This window comes from Arvicanthis niloticus, chromosome 18 (genome assembly GCF_011762505.2).
Source record: "Arvicanthis niloticus isolate mArvNil1 chromosome 18, mArvNil1.pat.X, whole genome shotgun sequence".
Taxonomy (NCBI): Eukaryota; Metazoa; Chordata; class Mammalia; order Rodentia; family Muridae; genus Arvicanthis; species Arvicanthis niloticus.
The window spans coordinates 7,251,138-7,264,921 of NC_047675.1; the positions used below are offsets into that span (position 1 = coordinate 7,251,138).

Here is a 13,784-nt window from a genome sequence, read left to right on the forward strand (position 1 = left end):
TCTGCTTCACTTTGTGTGTATTATGTCTGAGGTTCTATGTGTACTTTCCTAACTACTCCATACAACAGTCCTACAACAAAGGAGCCCTGCTGTATGTGGATTGCCCGGGGCCTCACAGCTAGTGATGGGATTTCATAAACACATCTGTAATCTAAGACCTCAAGAGAAAGCTAAACAGCCTTCACATTTGAATGGATCATAGTTACATCTGGGTGTTCATAGTTTAATTATTTTTTTTACTTTTGTCAAATTTAGGAAGTCAGCATGATATCCCAATAATGAGTTAGGTACAGAACAAATTAAATTTTAAACATTTTAAAATGTTCTTCATTTCACAGAAAAGTCATACCCAATAAATCCATATAAGCCCATTGTTTAAACTGATTTTAAAGGGACACTACATTTCTTAAAAGTGAATATAACTTAGCCTAATGAACAACTTTTTATCTTTAATATACATGTAACAGGCAGGACAGAAAAGTTTGTAATTTTATTGACATTCTAGCAGATTCTGTCCATTATACTGGCAAAATGATCTAAGTAGCAAGAACGGCTTCTCGCTTGCTCATGTAACCTTTGCCTGAAAGACAGACACCAAAGAATGTAGTTATTAATCATATCAAACTGTTCAGTTAATTGTCATGATTTTTACAGTAATGTAGCAGGAATTTCCCTGTCCAATCTACTTAAATATTAGTGTAGCAAGAAGCCCGTGATTGGACAGGGAAAAGGGAGGCAGAGATTAAGAATTACAGAGAGAGAGGAGAGAGGAGAGAGAGGAGAAGCCAAGATGGAGACAGAAGGACAGACAGGATGACTCAGAACTAGCATGGCTTTAAATAGCCACAGGTAGTTATGAATATCTTATAAGGTTAAAATAATTCGGATAACTTGTCTAATCTAGTTGGGCAGCTTGTACCATTATCAATTGGCCTTGAAATTATTATGTGGGCATCTTGTGATTTAAGAATTGTTGATATGCTGGACCAGACCTCTGCCCAGCCTGCGGGTGTGTGGACCCCGGATCCCGCCCAAGATATTCTGGAGGCTCCATGGATCCGACAGCCAGCTTTAGGTAGGAAAACCCACATACTGCCCTAAGCCCATAGCTGGGTGCTGTGAGTGCTCAGATTCCAGCAGATAACCCCCTCCCCGCTCCTGCGGGCTGGCACTCCCCTTCCGCCCCTCTTCCGGAACTGAGGCCTGGACCAGACTTCTGCCTGGCCTGCTGGTGTGTAGACCCCGGATTCTGCCTAAGACATACTGGAAGGTCCACTCAACCCAGAGCCACAGAGGAACAACTGAACTCAGAGCTTCAGACAACATATCCTGAGATATTCTAGAGGAGACACTGCACCCAGAACAGCAGACCTAACTGGACTGCTACATTGGAGGTACCATATCCTGAGGCATCCTAGAGGTACCACTGTAATCAGTGCAGCTGGAAAAGATCACAGAGACATCTGGACCTCTAGAAGATCAAACACAAGCGAGATAACTGGAAAGGCAGGCTTCATTCAGAGACGGCAAGTACAGGTAGCACTAGAGTTAACCAGATGGCAAAAGGCAAGCGCAAGAACATAAGCAACAGAAACCAAAGTTACATGGCATCATCAGAACCCAGTTCCCCCATCAGAGCAAGCCCTGAACACCCCATCACACCAGAAAAGCAGGAATCAGAATTAAAATCACTCCTCATGATGATGATAGAGGACTTTAAGAAATAAATAAATAACACTCTCAAAGAACTTAAGGAGAGCACTGGTAGACAGATAGAAACCCTTAAAGAGGAAGCACAAAAATCCCCTAAGGAATTGCAAGAAAATGCAACCAAATGGGAGAAGGAATTAAACAAAACCATGCAGGATCTAAAAATGGAAGTAGAAACAATAAAGAAATCACAAAGGGACAATACCCTGGAGATAGAAAACCTAAAAAAACGATCAGGAGTCATAGACACAAGTATCACCAACAGAATACAAGAGATGGAAGAGAGATCTCATGTGCAGAAGATACCATGGAAAACATTGACACAACTGTCAAAGAAAATGCAAAATACAAAAAGCTACTAACCCCAAATATACAAGAAATCCAAGACACAATGAGAAGGCCAAACCTAAGGATAATAGGTATAGATGAGGGGGAAGACTCCCAACTTAAAGGACCAGTAAATATCCTCAACAAAATTATAGAGGAAAACTTCCCTAACCTAAAGAAAGAGATGTCCATAAATATACAAGAAGCCTACAGAACTCCAAATAGTTTAGACCAGAAAAGAAATACTTCCCGCCACATAATAGTCAAAACATCAAATGTACAAAACAAAGAAAAAATACTAAAAGCAGTAAGGGAAAAAGGCAAAGTAACATATAAAGGCAGACCTATAGGAATTACACCAGACTTCTCACCAGAGACCATAAAAGCCAGAAGATCCTGGACCGATATCATACAGACCCTAAGAGAACACAAATGCCAGCCCAGACTACTATACCCAGCAAAACTGTCAATTATTATTGATGGAGAAACCAAAATATTGCATGACAAATCCAAATTTACACAGTATCTCAACACAAATCCAGCACTTCAAAGGATAATTGGTGGAAAACTCCAACACAAGGAGGGAAACTACAACCTAGAAAAAGCAGGAAAGTAATCTTCCAAAAACCGTAAAAGAAGGTAGCTACACAAACATATCTCCACTGCCAATAACAAAAATAACAGGAAACAACACCCATTTTTTCCTTAATATCTCTTAATATCAATGGACTCAATTCTCCAATAAAAAGACATAGACTATCAGACTGGATACGTAAACAGGACCTAACATCTTGCTGCATTCAGGAAACACATCTTTGTGGAAAAGACAGACACTACATCAGAGTAAAAGGTTGGAAAACAATCTTCCAAGCAAATGGTCCCAAGAAACAAGCGGGAGTAGCGATTCTAATATCAAATAAAATCAGTTTTCAAACAGAAGTAGTCAAAAAAGATAAAGAAGGATACTTCATATTCATCAAAGGAAAAATGTACCAAGAGGAACTCGCAATTCTCAACATCTACACCCCAAATGCAAGGGTACCCACATACATAAAAGAAACTTTACTAAAGCTTAAAGCATACATTGCACCCTACACAATAATAGTGGGAGATTTCAACACTCCACTCTCAGCTATGGACAGATCATGGAAACAGAAACTAAACCGAGACACAATGAAACTAACAGAAGTTATGACTCAATTGGACTTAACTGACATCTATAGAACATTTCATCCTAAAACAAAAGAATATACCTTCTTCTCAGAACCTCATGGTACCTTCTCCAAAATAGACCATATAATTGGTCACAAAACAGGCCTCAACAGATACAAAAAGACTGAAATAATCCCTAGTACCTTATCAGACCACCATGGACTAAGACTTGTCTTTGACATGGACAAAAACAATGGAAAGCCCACATACACTTGGAAACTGAACAATGCTCTACTCAATGATAACTTGGTCAAGGAAGAAATAAAGAAAGAAATTAAAGACTTTTTAGAATTAAATGAAAATGAGGACACATCATATCAAAACTTGTGGGACTCACTGAAAGCAGTACTAAGAGGAAAAATCATAGTTCTAAGTGCCCACAAAAAGAAAATGGAAAGAGCATACATTAACAACTTGACAGCAAACCTGAAAGCATTAGAACAAAAAGAAGCTAATATACCCAAGAGGAGTAGACGGCAGGAAATAATCAAACTCAGGGCTGAAATCAACCAAGTTGAAACAAAAAGAACTATACAAAATATCAACAAAACCAGGAGCTGGTTCTTTGAGAAAATCAACAAGATAGACAAACCCTTAGCCAGACTAACCAAAGGGTGCAGAGACAGCATTCAAATTAATAAAATCAGAACTGAAAAGGGAGACATAACAACAGAAACAGAGGAAATTTAAAAAATCATCAGATCCTACTACAAAGGCCTATACTCAACAAAATTGGAAAATCTGGATGAAATGGACAATTTTCTAGATAGATACCAGGTACCAAAGTTAAACGAGGAGCAGATAAATCATCTAAACAGTTGCATAACTCCTAAAGAAATAGACACAGTCATTAAAAATCTTCCCACCAAAAAATGTCCGGGGCCAGAGGGTTTCAGTGCAGAATTCTTTCAGACATTCAAGGAAGACCTAATACGAATCCTCTTTAAGCTATTCCATAGAATACAAACAGAGGGAACACTACCCAATTCATTCTATGAAGCTACCATTACGCTCATACCTAAACCAAAGAAAGACCCAACAAAGAAAGAGAACTACAGACCAATCTCTCTTATGAATACTGATGCAAAAATACTCAATAAAATTCTTGCAAACCGAATCCAACAACACATCAAAACAATTATCCATCAAGATCAAGTAGGCTTTATCCCAGGAATGCAGGGATGGTTCAATATTCGGAAATCCATCAATGTAATCCACTACATAAATAAACTCAAAGAAAAAAACCACATGGTCATCTCACTAGATGCTGAGAAAGCATTTGACAAAATGCAACATCCCTTCATGTTAAAAGTCTTGGAAAGATCAGGAATTCAAGGCCCATACCTAAACATAGTAAAAGCAATATACAGCAAGCCAGTAGCCAACATCAAACTAAATGGAGAGAAACTTGAAGCAATCCCACTAAGATCAGGGACTAGGCAAGGCTGCCCACTCTCACCTTACCTATTCAATATAGTACTGGAAGTCCTAGCTAGAGCAATTAGACAACAAAAGGAAGTCAAAGGGATACAGATAGGAAAGGAAGAAGTCAAAATTTCACTATTTGCAAGATGATATGATAGTATACTTAAGTGACCCTAAAACTTCCACCAGAGAACCTGATAAACAACTTTAGCAACGTGGCTGGATATAAAATCAACTCAAACAAATCAGTAGCCTTCCTCTATTCAAAGGATAAACAGGCTGAGAAAGAAATCAGGGAAATGACACCCTTCACAATAGCCACAAATAAAATAAAGTATCTTGGAGTGAATCTAACCAAGCAAGTGAAAGATCTGTATGACAAGAACTTCAAGTCTCTGAAGAAAGAAATTGAAGAAGATCTCAGAAGATGGAAAGATCTCCCAAGATCCTGGATTGGCAGGATTAACTTAGTAAAAATGCTATCCTGCCAAAAGCAATCTACAGATTCAATGCAATACTCATCAAAATTCCAAATCAATTCTTCATAGAGACAGAAAGAGCAATTTACAAATTCATCTGGAATAACAAAAAACCTAGGATAGCGAGAACTATTCTCAACAATAAAAGAACTTCTGGGGGAATCACCATTCCGGACCTCAAACTGTACTACAGAGCAGTAGTGATAAAAAACTGCATGGTATTGGTACAGAGACAGACAGGATGATCAATGGAATAGAATTGAAGACTCAGAAATGAACCCGCACACCTATGGCCAATTGATCTTTGACAAGGGAGCTAAATCCATCCAGTGGAAAAGGGACAGCATTTTCAACAAGTGGTGCTGGCTCAACTGGAGGTCAAAATGTAGAAGAATGCAAATTAATCCATTCTTATCCCCTTGTACAAAGCTCAACTCCAAGTGGATAAAGGACCTTCACATAAAGCCAGATACACTGAAACTAATAAAAGAGAAGTTGGGGAAGACCCTTGAATACCTAGGCACAGGGGAAAAGTTCCTGAAACAAACACCGATGGCTTATGCTCTAAGATCAAGAATCGACAAATGGGATCTCATCAAATTGCAAAGCTTCTGTAAGGCAAAGGACACTGTCAACAAGACAAAACGGCAACCAACAGATTGGGAAAAGATCATTACCAATCCTATATCTGATAGAGGGCTAATATCGAATATATACAAAGAACTCAAGAAATTAGACGCCAAACAACAAAATAACCCCATTAAAAATGGGGTACAGAGCTAAACAAAGAATTCTGAACTGAGGAAACATGAATGGCTGAGAAGCACCTTAAGAAATGCTCAACATCCTTAGTCATCAGGGAAATGCAAATCAAAACAACACTGAGATACCATCTGACACCAGTCAGAATGGCTAAGATCAAAAACTCAGGTGATAGTAGATGCTGGCCTGGCGAGGATGTGAAGAAAGAGGAACACTCCTTCACTGTTGGTGGGGTTGCAAGCTGGTACAACCACTCTGGAAGTCAATCTGGTGGTTCCTCAGAAAATTGGACATAGCACTACCTGAGGACCCAGCTACACCACTCCTGGGCATATACCCAGAAAATGCCCCAACATATAACAAAGACATATGCTCCACTATGTTCATAGCAGCCTTATTTATAATAGCCAGAAGCTGAAAAGAACCCAGATGCCCTTCAACAGAGGAATGGATACAAAAAATGTGGTACATTTACACAATGGAATATTACTCAACTATTAAAAACAATGAATTCGAGAAATTCTTAGGTAAATGGATGGAACTAGAAAATATCATCCTGAGTGAGGTAACCCAATCACAAAAGAACACACATGGTATTTACTCACTGATAAGCGGAGATTAGCCCAAAAATTTGAAACAACAAAGATTCAACTACCAGACGACATGAAGAAGAAAGAACAAGTGAGGATGCCTAGGTCTTTCTTAGAAGGAGTAACTAAATACCCAAGGGAGCAAATATGGAGACAAAGTGTGGGACAGAATCTGAAGGAGAGGTTGTATGGAGACCATTCCACCTGGGTATTCATTCCATGTGCAGTCACCAAAAACAGACGCTGATATGGATGTCAGGAAGGGAAAGCTGACAGCAGCCTGATAAGACTGTTTCCTTAGAGGTCCCCCAGAGTCTGACATACCCAGAGACAGATACTCGAAGCTATCCATTAATCTGATCAAAGGTTCCCAATGGAGGAGTTAGAGAGTAAACTGAAGGAGCCTTAAAGGTTGGTGGCCCCCATGAGGAGAGCAACAATACCAACCAGCCAGAGCTCCCCAGGATCTAAACCACCAGCCTAGGAGCACATATGGAGAGACACATGACTCCAGCTGTATATGTAGGGGACGATGGCCTTGTTGGGCATAGGTGGGAGACAAGGTCATTGGTACCTTGAAGGCTGAGCACTGAGTGGGGGGGGGGGGAACCTGAGGGTGGGGAGGGAGATTGGGGGTTAGGTGGGTGAACACCCTCATAGAAGCAGGAGGAGGGGGGATGGGATAAGGGGTTCCTGGGTGGTAGGGGGAACTCGGTAAGGGGATAAAATTTGAAATGTAAATATTATATCCAATAAAAGAGGGAAAAAAAGAAAAGCAGTTAGGACCAACATCCATAATAAAATGTCAGCCCTCTTTAAAAAAAAAAAAACTATCTTGATACTAAAATTTGTTTTGAGAATTGTATATTGCAGAATGATCAGCCTTGGTTTATCTACTCAACAAGCAAGCTGGGCAGACCTGCTCAAACCTCTGAGGTCTGGGAATTCCATCTGGAGGCAGTGAAGACACAGCATCAGAAGCTTGTCAATTTGCTCCCCCTCCCCCCACCTCTTCTAATATCTCAATACCCATAATCAGCTTGAAGAAGCTAATGAAGAGTCAGCACCCCTATTCCCTGGGCTTGGGGACTAAGGTGGTAAATGTTGGGCTGTCTTTCTAGGGAAAAGTAGTGGTTTTGAGGGAATAGAGAGGATTAGCTAGGGGTTAATTGCATAGCCATAACCTATTAGTAGAAATCTGTATAATTAGTATCAAGATGAAGATATAAATTCTTAAATGGCACCAATTTACTTTGATTACAAATTTTAAGGTTTTCATTGGCATGAGCTTCTTATTGATATAAGAGTGAGATGAATATTGTTACTCTCATAGGCATTGTACCAGTATAACACACTTAGGAATACAAAGCTTAGACCCAGTCCTTCTTTAACTTTTTAAACTGATTTGAGATGGTCAGCCTGTGAGTTAAGGGACTATAGCAAATTCATGGCTTGGAGTTTATTATAAGGGTGTTTTCTATGTTTTATTTAGAAATAGCTGAGTGGAGTTAACAGGCAACAGTCCAGATTACCTTACATGGATAGTTGGTTTTCAGAACATCAGAAATCCATAGAATTGACATGACAAACATTTCCGTATTAATGTTCATTTTCATTAGAGACCTGTCTGCTCCTGACAGCTTCCTGTCTTGGATTCTAAGAAGAAATTGAGCATCCTTGGAATTACTCCAGTTGTGGTGAGACAGCCACTAGGCAAGAATTGCCTCTTTCCTTCTACAGATAAATTACTGTCTAGAAAAGGACACACTTGCAGAATAGTCGACTGATTATATCTGCCTAGACAGAGTAATCAGCCCTTAATAATTCTGCAGCACTAAGGTCTGTCAGATGATCCTGGGCCAGAAGGTGGAAGAACAGATGCTCCAACGTTTTGAAGTAGAACGAGTGTCCAGGTGTTCAGAGGTCTCTATAAATTGGCTAAGTTTTAGAAGCTATGCTTTGTGCTTCCCACAATTATTGTTAACTCAGTCATTCTGGATTTCTGACAGGGTTGAAAACTTATAGCCTCATAGCCAATCCTGACTATTTACTTTGAGAGAAAAGATTTGAGTGGATGGTCGTCAGCTGACATTCATTCTAAAGCCAGGTTCAGAACTAAATGTTTCAGTTAGGATAGATGACAGAGGCGCTGGTTAGTCAACAAAAGGATGGACTGGGTATTAGGACTATCTTGTACCTCACTGGTACAAATTGGCATAATTATGCTCTAATTGTATTTTGAGAGAAAAGTTTCATTTTAACAGGAAGGGTGATATGTAGGAGGAGCTAAGGTGGGAGGAGTACTGAGAGGAAGAGATGGAGTAAGAAGAGGAGGAGGAAGAAGAGGAGTAGAAGCTAGGTGATGAAAGAGAGAACGTGGGGGGAAGACAGGGAGGCAGATGTTCATGTATCTCCACCAGTCAAAGATAGTGATTATATCTAGGTTGGGTAGTGGGTTACACCTCTGAATGAACAATACCAAACTTATAAAGCCTATGATTAACATTTTTAAAAAATGTATCCCTTTTACAGATAATACCCTCTAGCTTTGTCTCTTCTGCAATGAGTCCACTGTGACGGTTGGAAGGCCACAGTCTACCACAGGCACCTCTCATATTCTCTACTCATCCTCCACACTGTCGGGCATCTCATGCTCATATACTCTCCTTCAAACACACAAGGCTCCCCTTGCCTTACCTGAAGAAATAAAAAAAATGTTTAATTCTATGAATGTGCCATTAATTCAATAAATACTTATGCAGAAGCTGCTATATGCAGGGCTCTGTGCTAGACCTTGGAATATACTGACATAAAGGTCAGACATGACTCCTGGTAGCATGAAGTTTACAATTCAGGCAAGCAGTCATTACATATATACTCCTCTGTGAATTCTTACCAACCCCTCCTCAACCTTTACTATCCTACTGCCAGCATTCTGATGTGTACAGATCCTAGAGCCAGCTACACTCTTTTCTAGAGTGGCTGTCACCATATTCTATGTGGGATGACCTCTTTCTCATCATCTCACAAAATCCTCTTCAACTTTCAAGAATCAGCCCAAGTGTGTCCTCTACAGAGTCACTAGTTGCTTTCCTGGTATTTTGATTACTCCTCCTGCCTCTTGGACAGCCCTCATCACAATGTACAGTGGTAACTTTTAAGACAGCAGTATTCTGTAGACCATGGTTGCTCTGTATCCATAACTCACCATTTGCAGAATCAAAGAATATATGCAATAATTTTACGTTATTACATAACTCCATTACACTGACTGCTAATTGATATTTTTGAAAAACAGAATACCTGTAAATATGTATTTTTTCTTTAAAAGTCTGATACATGCCCATTTTTCTGCATTAGGAGATTGCTCAGCAGCAGGGTCTGACTCGGGATATTTGTCTGGGAACTGATCAAGTGAATATTCTCCATTTCAGTGATTACCAGGACAAGAAAAGGCATGTCAACCCACTACAGTATATTAGTGTCTGTGATGTAGCACACACAGGCCACACAATTACCCCGTGTGTAGCTGATTTTGATTTGGGAACTAAGCTGTCAGATGCCACTAACCTGCTGTTATCTCCACCCCTGCTGGAAGCTTTACCTCACTGGTAAGTGAGGTAACTCAGAACACACTCACTGCCTGGGGAGAGCTTCTCTGAGGTTCCTGTCCACCTTACCTTTCACTATTTCCAGAAAGAGTCACATGTCCAAATTTCTACTCTGAGGTCAATTTGTGCAGGGCGCCTCTCATCATTAAAGGTCGTCATTCATTGCTCTGTCTGACCCTGCTCCAAAACTGCAGTGCTAGTGAGACTAGTACTAGTGACTGAACTCTCTTAGTCTCAGGTTCTTCCTGTGCAAATGTCAGCAGGCCCACACACAAGCGAACAGCAAGTGTGAATAATGGTTGTGCACAAAGCCAGGACCTGGCACCAAGCACATGCTGATCAACACTGAGAAACACTGCTCTTCTCTCTGCCCCTTCTCCAGTGCCCTTGGACTGCACAGCAAGATCCATCTTGGAACATGAATCTAGACTTTTTCTGTTCAAATTCCTCCACACCCTAGGACAGCAATTCCCCGAACCACACCAGGAGTACCTGATGAGAGGGGAAATCTCAGGCCCCACTCCAGGCATTCTGATTCAGAGACTGTGGGAGTGGGGCCCAACTGCATGTGTTCTTAAGCCTGCTGTGTGACACTGATGCCCTAGGAATAAAGTCCAATAGTCTGTTTCTGCTGCACACTTTTCTCATATTCTCCTTTCAGACTTCCTCCTAGGAGACTTTATCTTCCAAACATGCAACTTACTTTCCCAATTTCCCAACTTCCAGATTTGACCCACAGGTAACATCTTTCCTCTTCTGCAATATCTCTCCTCTGCTTAAATTCTACTTTTCTCTTAAATTCTCTCCTGATAATCTTGGCTTTGGGGAATCTTTTCTTCTCTAAATCAAATTATTCTGAATACTAACTTAGGTGATAATCTGTACAGATCACTAACAAGTTGTACCTGGCACACAGAGAGTGCATGTTAACTCAACTGAATACCAATCACATTAAAACCAATGGGGGGCTCACATAAAAATACAGACACTTGTTCCGTTCTGTATTGCAGAAAAATCAGATCTCTGTAAAAGACCTGTGGCAATGAAGATTTTAAAGCCATGTCCAACACCTTTCTTACATACAGGAAGATTGCGTGTTTGCTTTTCCCACATGACAGCAATCAGCTGGGGCAAATGTCAACCAATCACTTGATCCATCCATTCCAAATATATTCTGATGACACCCTCAAATTTTGTAAGTGCCATTTACGTTCCTTGTGATTATATAACTTTCCATGTTTATAGTCTCTCCTAATAGGAAACAAAGCCTTAAAAGAACCATCCTATTACAAATACTATTTACCTTAATATATTTAGTCAAAGAATATTCTAGGCATTGTAGATGACCTCCAAAAATGCTTTGTTTCTCCTGAAATTGGTTTTCTACCAACTTAGCCACTTTTTATAGTCTCTTTGTTCTCCAAAATATATATATGCATGGCGACTCTTGGAAAGGCGGCAGTAAGAAACTCTTTTCTTAGGGCTATCACTTTTCAAATGAGAAACATATCTAAAGTTGGCATGTCTTCTGTGGAACGCTACAGGCACTGTCCAGACGGTATTTGGCAACCCAGACACCGTTTTGTGACTCCTAGTCTGAACCCTACTTTATATCCTGTCTTGAATCCCCTGCAAATGAGTATTCCTTCCACGGGCGGAGCTTGTTAACATGGAACAGCTTCCTGGCCCCGTCTCCTTCCCTGCCGCCCGAGACGAGCTCACAAACCAGCCCACGAGAACCTGACAGCAGTGGCTGCGACGCCTTTCTTATGTAAGGGAAAAGCGCGCAGTCCCTTCCAGTCCTTCCTGCAGGCCCCACATCCACCCCGCCCCCAATTCAGACACGTCCTCCTCGGCTGCCCCCCGCGAGCCTCCAGGGGGCGCCCCCGACAGCGGGGCTGACCCCGGGCGGAGGACGCACCGGCCCCGACTCCTGGCCTCCGCGCGCACCGGGCCCCACACTCACCCTCGCGAGGCCGCGCAGCAAAGCACCGCCCCTTCCGCCCACACCTCCCGCCCTGCTGACCTCTTCCGCCGCCGATGGCACGCAGGCGGAATATGACGCCCCGCGCAGGCGCAGGCGCAGTCGCTGAGGGAAGGGCTTTCTCGCTGCAAGCGCATGCGCGGGTGGCGGGGTCCGCTTGGGCGGGAAGCGGTTTGTGAAGGCCTCCCTGGGCTCGGCTTTCCCTGTCCGGAGTGCGTCCTGGCTTCAGGCGTCCCGGCCCTGCCCGAACGTCAGCGGCCGCGGTACCCTAGCCCCCTCCTTCCGCGCCTGGAAGCTTGAGATGGTTACTGATGGCGACGCAGACAAACTTTGCAAAGCACGTTGCCACCTGTTGGAATGGCCGCTCCACCCCCAGCCGAAATACAAGTCTGAACAATGGCGGTTTTGAGTGGCTCACAGGCCCACAGTTTTTCTCTTTAAAACGGATGCGCTCGTAGTAATGTTTCGTAGCATGCCCCACATTCAGAGGCCTGTGCTCACCGCCTCAGCAGTGCCCGGGGAGGTTCGTCTGGTGTGGGCAGGCGCTCCCTTGAAAGGACCTGACCTAGTTCTTTGCACTGGGGCTGAATGGTAATTGATTTTGTTCTTTTGAGACATGGTCTCTGGCCGTCCTGGAACTTCCTAAGTAAACCAGGCTGATTTACGTACTACCTGGCTCTGCCACCCGAATGCTGGGATTAAAGGTGGGCCCCGCCGCGCCACACTGTAGCTAATTTAAAAAAAAAAGAATTACATAAAAGGCAACTAAGCCGTTGTACACTAGTACAGGATTTTTAGGGGAACGTTTCTGTAATATTTTAATTAAGGTAATATCCATGCTGATCTGCACAATACTTTTTTGATAAAGCTTAAGTTTTATGAAGGAGAAGCTTATGAGGACTTTGCTAACTAAACAAATGATTCACTAGCCTTTGCTTGTTTATTCTGCAAACTGTTCTTATCAGTCCTTTGGGAAGTGTTAGTAGATACTTGATGAAGCAGAAGTGCTCCTGTCGTCGGGGAGGGGGGGTACATGGCTGTCAGGACAAGGGGACACACACACAGGACTGGAACCTTCCTTGAGGCTGTGAGCGGTCCACCTATGGGCAACATTCCTCTCGGAGTGCTTAGTCTTGAATTTCATTGATAAGAGCCATGCAGAAAAATTCAAAATTGGTTTTATTTGCTCTCCATAATTGTTAGTATTGGGGAAAAAGTAACAACTGAAAACATATTTAAGGCAACTGAGCAATTAGTAAAGATTTTCAAATTTTAACACGAAAACACATCATTGACTTGAATTTCTCAGGAATGATCTTTTTAGAAGGACCATTTTGTCCTGAGACCTTGTGCAATGAAGTAGGTCTGAAGTCATGAGTTACAAATCTCAGGTAATCCAGAAGGAAAGTATGTGGAGACAGAAAAAGTGGGATATTATGTTAAAACAGGTGATATGAACACAGCTGTCGGTGCTGTTTTAGCTCTTCCACATAAGTTTGTAATGTTTAGAAACAAAGTTGTTGGGTAGGAGCTAAGGCTCAAGATTAACATACTAACATAAGAACACACTGGCTGCTCTGCAGAGAAGCCAGACTGGGTTCTCAGCACCCACTTGTGGCTTACAACCTCCTTTACTCCGGTTTCAACAACTCTTGCCGCTCCCCCCCCCCCCCGTCCCCCACCT

At 42.0% G+C, this 13,784-nt stretch overlaps 1 protein-coding gene across 2 annotated transcripts in view; it reads right to left on the reverse strand.

The window, feature by feature from the left end:
• Mmaa (metabolism of cobalamin associated A) overlaps positions 1-12,281 on the reverse strand; it is a 33,784-nt gene extending 21,503 nt beyond the window's left edge. The window contains exon 1 of one of the 2 annotated variants that reach the window (XM_076915445.1): positions 12,143-12,281. The gene's annotated coding sequence lies outside the window, so the exon portion shown is untranslated. Of the gene's footprint in view, positions 1-12,082 lie in introns of both variants that reach the window. The other variant, XM_034522113.2, reaches the window with a different exon arrangement.
• Positions 12,282-13,784: the final 1,503 nt, after the last annotated feature.